Source organism: Pelodiscus sinensis, chromosome 31, assembly GCF_049634645.1.
Source record: "Pelodiscus sinensis isolate JC-2024 chromosome 31, ASM4963464v1, whole genome shotgun sequence".
In the NCBI taxonomy this organism is placed as follows: Eukaryota; Metazoa; Chordata; order Testudines; family Trionychidae; genus Pelodiscus; species Pelodiscus sinensis.
The window spans coordinates 6,417,084-6,431,791 of record NC_134741.1 but is presented as its reverse complement, the minus strand read 5'-3'; the positions used below and the strand labels follow the sequence as shown (position 1 = coordinate 6,431,791).

The window sequence follows — 14,708 nt, the reverse complement described above, 5'->3', positions numbered from 1 at the left end:
ATCTGGGGATTGTGTGTTGGGGGTGGGGCTCAGGACAGGGGTGAGGATGTGGAAGGGTAGAGAAGTCAGGGCACAGGATTAGGGATGTGGGGGGGGCTTGGGGCTGGGACTGTGTGTGTGTGTTGAGGGGATCAATGGGACTAGATTCCCAGCTCCCTCTGCTCTGGGCTCCCTGAGGCCCTTTAACACACAAGGGCTTTCTCTGCAGTGCACTGAGGAGAGGAACCCCTGAGCCAGTGATGCCGCTTTGCCCAGGTTGGCAGGGACAGGAAGCAGGCTGGGTGCCCAGTAAAACCAGACAGATGTGCACATCTGCATGTGAGCAGCAGCTGTTGTGGGGCTCTAGAAATCTCCCCCTAGATCTAATTCCCCACGTGCCAGGCACCAGTCAAAGCCAGGGCCCCGGGGTCTCAAGCAGAGCACTGCGGAGGGTGGATACGTGTCTATTTGAGGCAGGTTCCTCACTCCCACGTCCCAGACACGTACTGTGGCACAAAGACCAACGGTCCCTGCACAAAGTGTGTCCCAGAGATAAGCGTTAGCCCCGGGAACAAGCACCGCCCTGCAGAAGAGACACCCCTGGAATGGAGCCAACAAGCCCAGGAGCCACCCAGCTCAGGATCCCCAGGCGCACTGACACAGACTCCCTGGCACAGGAGACTCCCAAGCCTCAGTTCTGCCGGCCAGAGTTTTCTCCTCTTTTGTTTCTTGTCAGCTCCCTGCAAAACACCCCACAATGGTAGATGAGGGTGAGTGGGGATAAACCCAGCTGGGCTGTAGAGCGGCTGTTAGATGGGGGAAGAGAGGTGCTCCTGCCGCCTCCCCGAGCAACTCACATGTAAGAAAACTGCCATTAGAGGTCTCTGCATTGGTGTCAGGATGGCCGAGCGGTCTAAGGCGCCAGACTCAAGGACTTGTCTTTCCCTTAGTTGGGTGTTCTGGTCTCCAAATGGAGGCGTGGGTTCAAATCCCACTCCTGACACATCCTCTTTTCTTAAATAATCTCTTTTATGTCTAGAGAGGTGACCTCATTTCCCCATTTCTCCTGACATTGTAGGAAGTGAGAAGCACCTGATGCCCACAGACTCTCACTCTCCATGGCTGCAGGAGCTGTAGAGGTTGCACCCTCAGGCTCTTTGAGCACGGACACCCCCAGGGAATCACAAGGGCGTGTGGTGTTTGCTCTCCTGTCCCAGCAATTGCAGTCAGAGCCCTGCCTTGCCAGTGCCAGTCACAGCAGCCTCTGCACCTGCTCCAGGCTTGTGGTTTCCTTCTTCCCAACACTCCTCCCCAATCAGCCTTTTCCTGAACCAGCAGTTCCATGGGTGGCCAGGGGAGACCTCTCCTGTGTCCCAGAAGCTGCCAGGCACTGACTCTTGCCCCCTTGGTGCCCCTCTCTAAATGCTCTTTTAAATTGACTTTATGGTCCTGCTCAGGGAGTTTTTCTCCTCAGCAGTGCACAAGAGAGAAGCTGTCGCCTGCCCCCTCAGCCTGACTCCCTACTTGGCCCCATTCCTGTCTCCTTTCCCAGGCTGACCCAGTGGCTGAAAGGGGCTGCGGCTGCTGCCGACAGGGAAGAAGCTGGGAGGCAAGGTGCTGGCAGCAAGAGATTCCAGCTGCCTCTTTGCCCTGGATCTCAGTGCGCCATGCCGGCCACCAGCCACCTTGACCAACCCTCAAACCAGCTAGACTAGCCAGCCCATGTCACAGTGAGTCGCTAGTGACCCTGTCAGAGAAGAGCCATTGGCAACTGCAGAGACAGCCCGCCAGCTGCTGGACACGCCTTTCTGAAAGGGCCATTTGTGAACCGTGTCTCGTTTGGCTGGCTAGCTCAGTTGTTCAGTGCATAGAGCTAGTAATGTCAAGGTCATGGGTTCAAGCCCTGTGCTAGGCACAGATATGTTTGCTGTGGTGACTGTTCTATCCCCCTCCCCTTCCTCAGCTACCTGCTATGGACAGGGAAGCAGAAACAAGCCAGAAAATGGTAGGAGGAGGCTCCAGCCTGCACAGCCCCAGTGGCTAAAAGGCCCTTGGCCTGGCCTGCTTTCCCCAATAGCAGGGAAAACTCTTCTCTTCCCGCTATTGTGGGGCTACTCCCGGGCCTGCTGGCTCAGCTGTTTAAAGCTTGATGCTAATAATGCCCAGGTCACAGGTACAAGCCCCATGCAGACCCCACAACAGCCAAATTAGTTTTGTTTGAGCTGCTCCCCACGAAAAGCGGTGAGAGGGAGCCCTTGGCTGTGGGACCCACTTGTGCCTGTTGCTCAGGGTTAAATAAGATCTCCCCCAGGAGGCTGCCTGTTCCCTTCCCACCTTGCATTGGCTGGGAATCAAATCAAGCAAGGGGCAGCAAATGCCAGGCACTGTCATGGTCTGGGCCACAGATACAGACCCTCTTGGAGCTGTGGTCCCAGGAGGAGTCTCTGCAGGCCCTGCAGTCCATGCGGAGGAATGTGGACATTTATGGCTGAATGGCCAATTGTCTAGCAAAGAAAGGTCACCTCCCTCCTACCCCTGCATCCTAGACCAAGTCAGAGCCAAGGTCAAGGAATTGTGGCAGGGGTATGTGAGGGAGGAACCTCATTACTGTGCATGCTTTCGGAGAGGATGAAAAACAGAGAGAGGCAGCTGACAGCTGCAGAACCCATTTGTGCCTGTTCTTTCAGGGTGCTCCATCTTTACATTGCATTGGCTGGGAATCAAGCCCAGATCAACTGCTTGGAAGGTAGCTATGCTCACCACTATACCACCAATGCCTGCCTGCAAAGCTGCTGGGAAAATTAGTGAGGGAAGCCCATGTCTGCCATGAGGCTGGCCAGAGGCGAGAGGGTGTCTGTGTGGTTTGGGTAAAGCAGAACTTCTTGGCCATTAAGCAAAGACCAGAAGTGCCGATGCTGGGGTAGTGGCTGCCCTGCGCTCTCCGTGGTGTGAGGAGCTGGGCAGGAGAGGAGTCCCAGAGGTTGTTGGGTGGGAGAGTAGAGTTTATTGGACTTTGGGCTAAGCTCTAGAGCAGCCAAAGGAGAGATAGGGAAGTGACTTCTGGATACTCTGTGTGGCCTGGCGATCAGGACCAAGAGCTGTTCTTGTGTTTGTTGCTGTAAAATGTTGTTTCTGGGTCGTTTGGCTAAGGTGGAGCACGTCTGCCTTCCAGAGAGCCATGTCACAGGCACAAGCCCCCAGAGACTCCTTCAAGGACACATCACAGGACCAAGCAAGGGGCAGCAAACGCCAGGCACTGTCAGTGTCTAGGCCAGAGATAAAGACCCTCTTGGAGCCGTGATCCCAGGAGGAGTCCCTGCAGTCCAGGTGGAGGAATGCAGACATTTATGGCTGAATGGCTGATGGCCTTGCAGAGAAAGGCCACCTCCCCACTCCTGCATCCTAGACCAAGTCAGAGCCAAGGTTAAGGAATTGTGGGGGGGTATGTCAGGGCCCCTGAGCGCAGCTCCTGCTCTGGGGAAGCACCGCAGCACTGTGCATACTGTGAGGAACTGGACCGAATCCCGGGGTGTGGGGAGCCCCTGTCTCCAGGGATAGTTGTGGAGTCTGGGATGGAGACACCTGGGCAGCAGCGGCTGCAGCTTTAGGATGACAACGCTGATGACCTGCAGCTCCAGGGGATGCAGGAGGACTCCCAAACAGCTTCAGGCAGCGGGGAGGGAACATCAGGTGAGTGCTGGGAGTTTGCAACACCCAGGACATGTCGACACTTGCAGTCTCCTTCAGGAGAGGGATGCAAATGGAGACATTCAAAATTGTAAATGAAATTGGGATTTAAATATCCCGCGCTACATTTGCATAATTGCGTCCGGGCGTTGTTTCAAAATACTTTATTATGAAATAAAAAACACCGTTTAGATGCAGTTATTTGGGGAGAAACCCTTCTTCTGAAATAACCCTTAAACACTCCCCTCTGGTCTGGACCTAACAGCAGTGTCAGCGTTTGCTAGTCGGGGCTCTGGACAGCACCTGCACAGAGGGAGATGGCAACTGCGGGACGCCCTGGCCAACTGTCCCAATGTCTCCCAGCAGAAAAGAAAACAAAAGAGGCCAATGCAAACAGCCCCCTGGCAGCGAGGGAGTCAGCACGTCGGTGGGTGGGGCAGGACGCTGGGGGCAGAGCTGGGCTCTAACTTGCTGGGTGACCTTGGCCCATTCAGTGAACCTCTCCCTGTCTCCATGGCCCTGTCTGTACAGCAGGGACAGCAACACTCACAGGCCCACAGGAGGGGGCTGGTTTGATGCTTCACCCCACGGCCCAGCAATGAGCCCCCCAAGCTCCCTCTGTGCTCGGGGAGCCAGGTTTGCTGTGTGAATTCGGTGGGGTAGGTGCCGTCAGGCCTGGGCACTGGGATTAGTTACCAGTTTTCCTGGCCCTGGGGCAGTACCGACTTCATAGCTGTGATGGCCGAGTGGTTAAGGCGTTGGACTTGAAATCCAATAGGGTTTCCCTGCGCAGGTTCAAATCCTGCTCACAGCGAGCTCTGTGTTTTGACCACACCCCTGACCAAGCAACAAACTGCACAACCCCTGAGCCACTCTCCCTGCCCCCAGTCAATCCCTTTCTGCACCTTTCCGAGAGAGACACTGGGCATGATGCCGCATTGTGGGTCCCTGAGCTCTAGGGAAACTCTCAGCTCCTGCAGCCTCTGCCCCTTGCCCAGCACCCCATGGCTCAGCCCTACCCCTGGGGGCTGCCCTGCTCTAGTGTGTGATAGGAGTTGAGAGGATGGAGCGTCTGGGCCTGCCCCCAAAGGTCCATCCATGAAGGGCAGAAATGCTGGGGATATGAAGTGGGTCACTCCTCCCGAGGCGCACAGCGCCTCCCCTCCTCCCCTGTGTTGGGAGCAAAGGGTCTAGAGAAGTATTGGGGAGGGGAAAGGGGGGGGGGGTCTTGTTCCCTGCTCTTGCTCTGCCTTGGGCAAAGAATTAGTAACAGAATATTTGTCCAACTTTATGTACAGAAAAAAACTGACAAGCATGTTTCTGTCCCATGTTTCTGTGGGGTAGTGGTTATCATGTTTGCCTAATATGCAAAAGCCTCCAGGTTCAAAGCCAAGCAGCAACAGGGGTGAGGGGGTTCTGCTCTTATTGTGGCTCCCCAGGTAAACACAGCTCCTGCTGCTTGGGAAAAGCCCAACTCCCAGGCTGAGTAAACCAAGGAACAGCAGGAGCCCTGCCCTAGAAAGGGGCCAGTGTGTGTAAGTGCATGGCCCAGACAGACAGCCCCAGGCTGGGAGGACAGAGCTGCCTGACATCTCTAGTGCTCCACAGGGGCACATGGGTATTAACAACATGCTCATGTGGTGCCATGTTCCAGCCAGGCCAACAGGAAGTGTTTCTTGTGGCGTCACCCTGGGGCTTCCAAAGTTGAGTAGCTCTGCGTTAAGGGTTCTTATTAATGTCAAGAACCTCAAGCAATGTAAAGACAGAGTATGATGGACCTGGAAACAAAAATATTGCTAGTAGAACTTTTTCCAAGGGGGCACTTGGAGTTGAACCAAGGACCACTTGATCTGCTGTCAAATGCTCTATCACTGAGATACACCCTCATGAAAGTAGACACCTGCAGCCAGTGTTGGGAACTGGGCAGGGAACAAGAGGCTTTTTTGTAACATACCTCTCAGGTGGAAGGTTCCCTCACGGACCCCAGAGTGTGACTGGTCCTAACAAGGGATTTGCCTTGAAAGCAGCAGAGCTGGGGCAGGACAGAGAGTCCTGGGAGATGAAGGGGCTGGAGGGAAGCCAGGAGAGCAGAGGCCACCTGAGAGTTGAGAGTCCCAGGTGCCCCCGTGGGCTGTCAGCTGTAGGTACCATGGTGTAAGGGGCAGCACTCGGGACTCTGAATCCTCCAAGATGAATTCAAGTCTCAGTGGGACTGGCTGGGCTGGTTACTGCAAGGTCCTCGCGCTTCAGGTGCTTTGGCTTCCTTGCCCTTAGGGACAATGGAGACAATTTTGTTCCTCCCGCTGGGTGTCTGAGGCCACTGGAGCTTGGTCTCCAGACTGAGCAGGTGGGAGGGAGGGGTCTGATGCTGTCACAGCTGCAGGGCAGGTCACCCACCTGGCCCCTGAGCTCAGCATGTGGGCAACAGCCAGATAGTGTGAGTGGAACAGAGGGTCGTGGGGGGAGGGGAATTCATATATTTTAGGAAGGATCCTGAGTCCTGGCTCCCAGCTACATGCCTTGGAACAAAGACCAACGGCCCCTGCACAAAGTGCATTGTGGGAATAAGAGTTGGGGCAGCAGGAAAGGAGACAACCCCTCAGCACCAGCAAGTAATGAAAGAAGATGGGAGTGAATCCTGCTACCTCTCACTTGCTACCTCTCACTGCAGCACTTTTCCAATGCAGCTAATTCTGCCCCACCTGCAACCTATCTCCAGTGCTCTTGCCACTGCCTGGCCCAGGAGGGCTGGTGTCCAGCACTCTCTGCCCCAGCGTGGCTGGCTTTTGGGGACAGCAACTAGGAATTTGTGGGGCTACTGCAGCCACTTAGCCCCCTGGCTGGCTCTGCCAGTAAAAAGACAAACAAGGATTTCTCCCAGCATTGATCCCTCTACCTTTCACATACTAACTGAACACATTGCCATTTGAGCTAATACCCCTGTGGGGTTGCGTTTAGACTGGTCAGTTTTTCCAGAAAATCAGCCGCTTTTCCAGAAAAACTTGCCAGCTGTCTACACTGGCCGCTTGAATTTCCGCAAAAGCACTGACTTCCTACTGTAAGAAATCAGTGCTTCTTGCGGAAATACTATGCTGCTCCCATTCGGGCAAAAGTCCCTTTTGTGCAAAAGGGCCAGTGTAAACAGCTCAGATTTGCAAAAATGGCGATCGGGGCTTTTTTGCGGAAAAGTGCGTCTAGATTGGGACGGACGCTTTTCTGCAAAAAGTGCTTTTGTGGCAAGTGTCCATGCCAATCTAGATGCTCTGTTCCGAAAATGCTTTTAACGGAGTGTGAGAGTGAGTCCCTGGTCTGTTTGGAGAGAGAACTTTCACCCTTCCAGCAATCTAAGTACCACCAGGATGGCCGAGTGATTAAGGTGTTGGACTTAAGCTCCAATAGGTGTTTGTCTGCGTGGGTTCAAACCCCACTCCTGGTAGCTTCTTATTTTGGAGAGACCTCAATCTGGATGGTGCTTTGTCCTGCTGTGAGGCAGGGGACTGGACTTCATCTCTGAAGGTCCCTTTGGCTGTGTTTGCACTGGCGGTATCTTGCGCAAGGGTTCTTATGCAGGAACGCGTCCACCCTGCCATGTGCGAGATGTGTTTTTGGGCAACAGCATCAATGGCAGTGTGGACGCTCTCTTGTGCAAGAAAGCTCTGATGGCCATTTTAGCCATAGGGCTTTCTTGCACAAGAAACACCTGTCCCATGTCCACACGGCCCTCTTGTGCAAGAGCTCTTGAGCAACAGGACTCACACCTGTTAGAAAAGAGCGTAGCTCTTATGCAAGAAGCCCTCTCTTACCACGCTTTACTGTAAAATGTCTTGGCTACGTCTAGACTACATCCCTTTTTCAGAAAAGGGATGTAAATTAGATGTATCGCAATTGCTAATGAAGCGGGGATTTAAATCTCCCGCGCTTCATTAGCATAAAAATGGCTGCCACTCTTTTTGTCAGAGAAAAGCGCTAGTCTAGACGCTGATCTTTCGAAAAATAAAGCCTTTCCCAAAAGTGCAACCTCTGCAGCTCCTGCAACCGTGGAGAGTGACTCTCGTCCCCCCTCCCTTGGGATGGGCAATGGCAACAGGTGGAGGAGCTGGGAGAGAAGTCCCAGAGAGCAGCCCCATGACTAAACTGGCCAAGCAGCTGCTGGGTATCGAGGAGGTGAGGGAGGCAGCCCCCAGTGGTGCCTGGCCAATGTGTCTGCTATTCCTGCCATCCCTCCCTACGTAGCTGGAGTTGGCCATGTCCCCACAGCAGGAAGCCGAAGGGGGCAAAGAGCAGAAGTGCTGGAAGCTGGTGGGGGTGGCCTCTGGGTTTGATTTAGTGAGTCTTAGTTGGACTTGCTAAATCAAACGCTGTAAGATCGATTGTGGCCATTCCTCCCCAGCTGGACGTGGTCCTTGTTCTTCTGCAGGACACAGCCAAAGGAGAGTAAGGACGAGCCAATGGGCATCCAGATCAGATCATACCCTTGTTGAATGGATGGAAACAGAAACCAGATACACACACAGAGCCGGTTTGAATTGGTTCCAGCTGTGGGACGGGTTTGTCTGGTTTATGTGCATTGGCACTAGAGCATGTTAGGGGTTTGTGGTCATTTGAAGAATCCCTGTTAAATAGAAATCCAAAGTGTGAAACACCTGGAGACGTAAAAGTTTCATTTCAATTGATGAGCTTTTTAAGGGGGCACTTGTTACACCCCCATAGCAACCATGTGTTTGCATCCAGTGTTGGGAACGGAGCAGGAAACGAGGCTTTTGTGTGACACATCTCAGGTGGGAGGGACCCTCACTGACCCCAGAGTGTGACTGGTTTTAACAAGGACTTTGCCCTGAAAGCAGCAGAGCTGGGGCAGGACAGAGAGTCCTGGGAGATGAAGCAGCTGGAGGGAGCTGAGAGTCAGAGGTGCCCACTGCCCTTTCACACCACCAGTCCTATGGCGTAAGGGGCAGCACTCAGGACTCTGAATCCTGCAATCTGAGTTCAAATCTCAGTGGGACCTGCTGGGGCTCAGCTGGTTGTTACAAGGTCCTGGTGCTTCTGCTTCCATGCACTGAGGTTCAAAAAAGAGAGTTTTGTTCCTCTTGCTGGGTGTCTGAGGCCACTGGAGCTCCATCTCCAGACTGAGCAGGTGGGCAGGAAGGGCCTGATGCCATCACAGCTGCAGGGCAAGTCACCCACCTGGCCCCTGAGCTCAGCCTGTGCTGGAGGCAGCCAGACAGTGTGAGCGGGTCAGATTGGGGGAAGGGTCCTGAGTCCTCGCTCCCAGCAATGCACCTTGGCACAAAGACCAATGGCCCCTGCACAAAGTGCATTGAGGGAATAAGAGTTGGGACAGCAGGAAAGGGGCCAGCCCCTCAGTACCAGGGCGCAGGCAGGAGAAGATGGGAGTGAATCCTGCTACCTCTGCCATGGCTTAGCCCGGGAGGGCTGGGGTCTAGCAATTTTTCACCCCAGCTTTGTGGGAAGCCAAGTAGGAAGGGGCCATTGCAGGTGCACAACCCCCTGGCCTGCTGTGTCTGTGGGAAGGGTTCAAGCCCCTTGCTAGGTGAAGCCCTTCTTAAACTCACATTCTCAGTTTGCAAACAATTCACTCTCAGCTTTCACCAGGGTTTTAGAAAGAAAAAGTCTAGTCCTGGGTTCCAGCTTTAGTAGAACCAGAGAGAGAACCAACTGCAATTTCCATCTTCTGAGGAGAAGGGAAGAGGATTTTCTTCTCCTCAGTTCTAGCCACATTAGCCCAGGGAGGAGAAAAAATAACCCTCCGCCCGCTGATTGTCCCCTGTCAGCTTCTGTAGCTTCACCTCCTGCCACAGCAGCTCCAGCTTTGAGCTACAAATCTCAAGGGGCTGGTGAGGAAATGAGGAGCTGGCAGCTCGGGTGAGTCACTTCCATGAGAACAAGAGGTGGAGTGTTCACAAGGTGCAGAGCAGGGTGCTAGAATGTTTTGAAATTTGCGTAGCTTTTTGCAGAAGAACAGTGCAGTGTAGACATAGACTGAGTGTTGCTCAGCACTAGTAGGAGACAGGGAGGGAGAGAACGATCTAATGGCACCTGCAGCCTTTCAGAACGACCCCCAAACCCAACCCCAAGAACCATCCCTTCCTTCCACCCTCACTGGGGTCTGCTGGGAACTGTCTGGACTCAAACCTACCCTGGTTTCACCCTAAGGATTCCCTGGTCTGTAAAAGCTGTGTCCTGGAAGTGAGAAAGCAGCTAAAGTGACACTGGTGGGACATGAACCCACAACTTTTGAATGGTTAGCTGAGCTCACATGAATTGCTGCAACTTACAAGTCCAACATGCTTTCCATTGCACCAGAGAGCCAGGTATCACCAGGGTCTGCTTTGCAGCATGGCAATTGCTGGGGGAAAAGAAAGGGGAGCCAGGTCTGTCTCTTTTGGGAGAGCAGGTAGGAAGAGGAAGGGGGCCACTGAACCCCTGACAGTGAAAATAAGAGATGAGAACAAAGCTATAGCTGGAGAATGTGGGCAGTGATCCCACCACCTCTCACATGCTAAGCAAGTGCTCTACCACTTGAGCTAATTACCCTGCCTATGAAAGACTCTGCTGCCTCACCTACCTTGTTCCAGAGCCCGTAACGTCCCTGCAGGAAAAAAACTTCAGGACCAGACTTGAGAGAGAAACTGCTGAGCTACAGTTCATCTTCAAGTTTGACACAATCAACTCTGGATTAAACAAAGACTGTGAATGGCTCGCTAACTAGAAAAGCAGCTTCTGCTCTCTTGGAATTCACACCTCCAGATCAGCTACTAGAAGTGGGCCTCATCCTCCCTGATTGGATCCACCTCGTCATCTCCAGCCCGATTCTGGCCTGCATATTTATACCTGCCTCTGGATATTTCCACTACATGCATCTGACGAAGTGGGTCTTTGCCCACGAAAGCTTATGCTCCTACACTTCAGTTAGTCTATAAGGTGCCACAGGACTCCTCGCCGCTATAACGTCCCTGCGGCTGCCTAAGGCTTCTTTCTGAAAGGGCCATTGTGAGACTGATACCTGTGGGCCGGCAAGGTTGGAGGTTTAGGACGTGGTGCTCATATCACACAGACACATCTTAAGAGCAAGCCCCTTGTTTCAAACCATAACGGGCTCGCTATTCCGACGTCCCTGCAAACCTCATGGCGCGAGGAGTGAGGAGTGAGGGATCGGAATTGTGATTTATTTGGAACTAAGTGCTGTGTAGCCAGCGCCAAAATACGAAATACGCTATTTCAAAATTGACTTGAAATAAGCTACCCAATTGCATCGCTTATTCTGAGCTATGGGATGCACCCTAGTGAGTTAGAACCCAGCTCTGCCCCCAGCTTCCTGCCCACCCACAATGAGCTGAGGTGCTGCAAAAGTAACTTGGGAGAGGGATTTTTCCCATCAGCGGAGAACATGGGCATCAATCCCACCCCCTCTCACATACTAAGTGAGCGCTCTACCACTTGAGCTAATTCCCCTGCTGCAGCAACAAAGCCCCTCTTGGAGGCTCTTCCCTTCTCCACAGGAACGTCTGTCTTCTAGGTCAGTTAGTCGAGGGAAAGGAGAAGGCTCCAAGGAGGCTCCTCCTCACACTGCTGCTTGTGACCCTCATTCTCTCTCTGGCCTCAAGGGCAGATCTCCAGAAGGAGACTCCCTGCAGCAAAGCCATGGGGGGCTCTGAGACTCCTGCAGCAAAGTCTCTGAGGTTTCCGCTGCCCTGCAGCCTGTCCCACCTGGCCATTGTCATGGACTCTCTGTGAGGTCATCACCTCCCAGCCTCCTTTAGCCAATAAGCTGAGGGGCTGCGAAAGGCCCTTGTGATGTCACTGCCACACCCACCCCTGCCCTCCAGGGCTAATGTCCTGCCCCAGGCAGCCCCTTTGCATGGCTGAGCTGCTCCCAGGGGTGAAAGTGACACATTTCTTACAGGGACTGTTCTATTGGGCACCACCCGTTGGGCTGGGGGAGGCTTAAGGCAGGAAGTTGGGGGAGGGGTTGTGATAGGACAGTATCTGTAAGAAATTACAGTGTGGGAGGCTCAAGGCAGGGATTTGGGGATTGTATGTTTGGGGTGGGGCTCAGGACAGGGGTGAGGATTTGGAAGGATACAGAAGTCAGGGCACAGGATTAGGGATGTGGGGGAGCTTGGGGCTGGGATTGTGTGTGTGTGTTGAGTGGATCAATGGGACTAGATTCCCAGCTCCCTCTGCTCTGGGCTCCCTGAGGCCCTTTAACACACAAGGGCTTTCTCTGCAGTGCACCAGTCAAAGCCAGGGCTCCGGGGTCTCAAGCAGAGCACTGCGGCGGGCGGATACGTGTCTATTTGAGGCAGGTTCCTCACTCCCATGACCCAGACACGTACTGTGGCACAAAGACCAACGGTCCCTGCACAAAGTGTGTCCCAGGGATAAGCGTTAGCCCCGGGAACAAGCATCGCCCTGCAGAAGAGACACCCCTGGTATGGAGCCAACAAGCCCAGGAGCCGCACAACTCAGGATCCCCAAGGGAAGTGACACAGACTCAGACTAGGTAGTCTAGACACACCCTAAGGATTGCCTGTTCTGTAAAAGCTGTGCCCTGGAAAGGAGAAAGCAGCTCAAGTGACACTCGTGGGACTTGAACCCACAAACTTTGAATGTCTAGCTGGGCTCACATGAATCACTGCAGCTTAAAATAGTGATAGAAAAGTAGCCATGTTAGTCTAGGGTAGCTGAAACAAAATACAGAAAAAAAAAAACAGTTTCTGCACTGCCATGTGCTGTTGCACAAGAGAAGTGCTTTTCTGCAAGAGCGCACATGGTAGTATGGACGCTCTCCTGCGCAGGAAAGCTCTGACGGGCATTTTAGATACATGGCTTTCTTGAGCAAGAAACCGCTGTTGCCCATCCACACTGCCTCCTTGTGGACGAGTTCTTGCACAAGAGGGCTTATTCCTCACAGGGAGAGGAATAATTCTTGCGCAAGAAGCCCTGTTGTCCGATGCTGCACTATAAATTTACTTGCGCAAGAACGTGCCTTCAGTGTAGACGCTCTGCAAGTTTTTACACAAGAGCAGTTGCTCTTACACAAAAAGCCTGCAGTGTAGACGTAGCCCTGCAGTGTAGACACAGCCTGAGAGAGACAAGGAAAGGAAGTGGCTGGAGCCTCCCCCCCAGCAGGCTGGCCCTCAACAGGACGGGCACGTCTACACATCACCCTCACCTCGAAGTGAGCTGTGCAGTGTGAGCGGCTGCCCGGGACCCCAGGGGAAGGTCTGTGGGGAGTTTCCAAGGCAACAACAACTACAAAGTTTCATAATCTACACTCATGTGACTGTGATTTATTCCTCCACTAGCAAGTGTCTCTGGAGGGATGAGAAACGCAGGGCCCAGGTGCAGGGAGCCGGGTCACATTCTCCTGCCTGAGTCTCAGTCCTGGCTGAAGCCTGGCTACAGAGAGAAGAGGCCAATGCAAACAGCCCCATGGCAGCGAGGGAGTCAGTACGTGGGTGGGTGAAGCAGGGAGCTAGGGGCAGAGTTCAGCTCTAACTCACTAGGGGTGCGTCCCATAGTTCAAAATAATCGATGCGCCTATTTTGAAATAGCTTATTTTGCAATTTGGCGCTGGCTACACAGCACTTACTTCGAAATAAATCGCTGTTCCCAAACCCCTCCCTCCTCCTGCCATGCAGGGATGTCGGAATAGCGAGTCCGTTATAGCTTGAAACAAGGGGCTTGCTCTTAAGATGCATCTGTGTGATATGAGCACCGCGTCCTAGAGCTCCGAGCTAGCCGGCCCCCGGGTGTCAGTCTCACAAGTGGCCCTTTCAGAAAGGAGCTTTGGGCAGCCGCAGGGATGTTGTGGGCTCTGGAACAAGGTGGGTGAGGCAGCAGGGCCCTTTGCAAGCAGGGGAATTATCTCAAGTGGTAGAGCGCTCGCTTAGCATGCGAGAGGCAGTGGGATCGATGCCCCCATTCTCAAACTACAGCTCAGTTTTTATCCTTTAATCTCAGTGGCCCCCTCCCTAGTCCTACCTCCTCTCCCAAAAGAGACACACCCCCCAGCAATTGCCATGCTGCAAAGCAGAGAGTGGAGATATCAGCCCCAGCAGTGTGTCAGGCTCTGTGGTGCAATGGTAAGCACATTGGACTTCTAAGCTGTAATGATTAATGTGAGACCAGCTAGACATTCAAAGGTTGTGGGTTCAAGTCCCACCAGAGTCACTTTAGCTGCTTCCTCGTTTCCAGGATGCAGCTGTTACAGACCAGGCAAACCTTAGGCTGACACTGGGGTGGGCTGGCATCCAGGCAATTCCCAGCAGACCCTAGTGAGGGTGGAGGGAAGGGCTGGTTCTTGGGGTTGGAGCTGGGGGTTGTTCTGAAAGGCTGCAGGTGCCTTTAGACTATTTTGTCCCTCCCTGTCTCCTACTAGTGCTGAGCAACACTCAGGCTGTGTCTGCACTGCACGGCTCTTCTGGAAAAACCTACGCACATTTCAAAAACAAATTTGTGCAGCTTTTTCTTCTGCTTTTTTTGGAAGAGGCTTTTCCAACATTTGGCCTGTGGACACTGGATAAGTCACACAAGGGAGGCAGCTGGCAGAGCCCAGCCCAATACACCAGCCTTCCAGGGCAGGGAGGCCAAGCCACAAGCCTCCAGCAGCTGCCTGGCCTGATTCATCTCCCTTCCCCAGGCTGGCACCAAGGGGCATTCTCAGCTGATGTCACCCCCTCTGTCACATGGGGAGTTGGGCTCATCCCAGGCACAGGCTGGTCAGCAGCAGCTGCACTTACCTGGGCACTCAGGGGAGCAGCAATGAGAGACAACCTTGTGTTTCAAACCAGGGATCTTTTGCGCATTAGACAAATGGTACAACCACTACACCAGAGAAGCAGATCTCGCTGCTAGAACTTGTCTGGCTGTTCTGTTCCTGGCTCTTTCTAACACCCTGCTCTGCAGGGGAGGGGAATGCACCTTGTGAACACTCCACCTCTTGTTCTCAGGGAAGCGACTAACCCGAGCTGTCAGCTCCTCATTTCCTCACCAGCCCCTTGAGATTTGTAGCTCAA

General features: G+C 53.5%; 4 non-coding genes across 4 annotated transcripts; all 4 read left to right on the top strand.

Moving 5' to 3' along the window:
• Positions 1 to 873: 873 nt before the first annotated feature.
• Positions 874 to 982, top strand: TRNAL-CAA (transfer RNA leucine (anticodon CAA)). Its single transcript has 2 exons — positions 874 to 911; positions 937 to 982. It is a non-coding gene; the product is annotated as a tRNA-Leu (tRNA).
• Positions 983 to 4,398: 3,416 nt separating this feature from the next.
• TRNAS-UGA (transfer RNA serine (anticodon UGA)) lies at positions 4,399 to 4,480 on the top strand. The gene has a single exon. It is a non-coding gene; the product is annotated as a tRNA-Ser (tRNA).
• A 2,539-nt stretch (positions 4,481 to 7,019) lies between these two features.
• On the top strand, positions 7,020 to 7,102 carry TRNAL-UAA (transfer RNA leucine (anticodon UAA)). Its single transcript has one exon. It is a non-coding gene; the product is annotated as a tRNA-Leu (tRNA).
• Positions 7,103 to 13,758: 6,656 nt separating this feature from the next.
• On the top strand, positions 13,759 to 13,863 carry TRNAR-UCU (transfer RNA arginine (anticodon UCU)). The gene is made up of 2 exons: positions 13,759 to 13,795; positions 13,828 to 13,863. It is a non-coding gene; the product is annotated as a tRNA-Arg (tRNA).
• Positions 13,864 to 14,708: the final 845 nt, after the last annotated feature.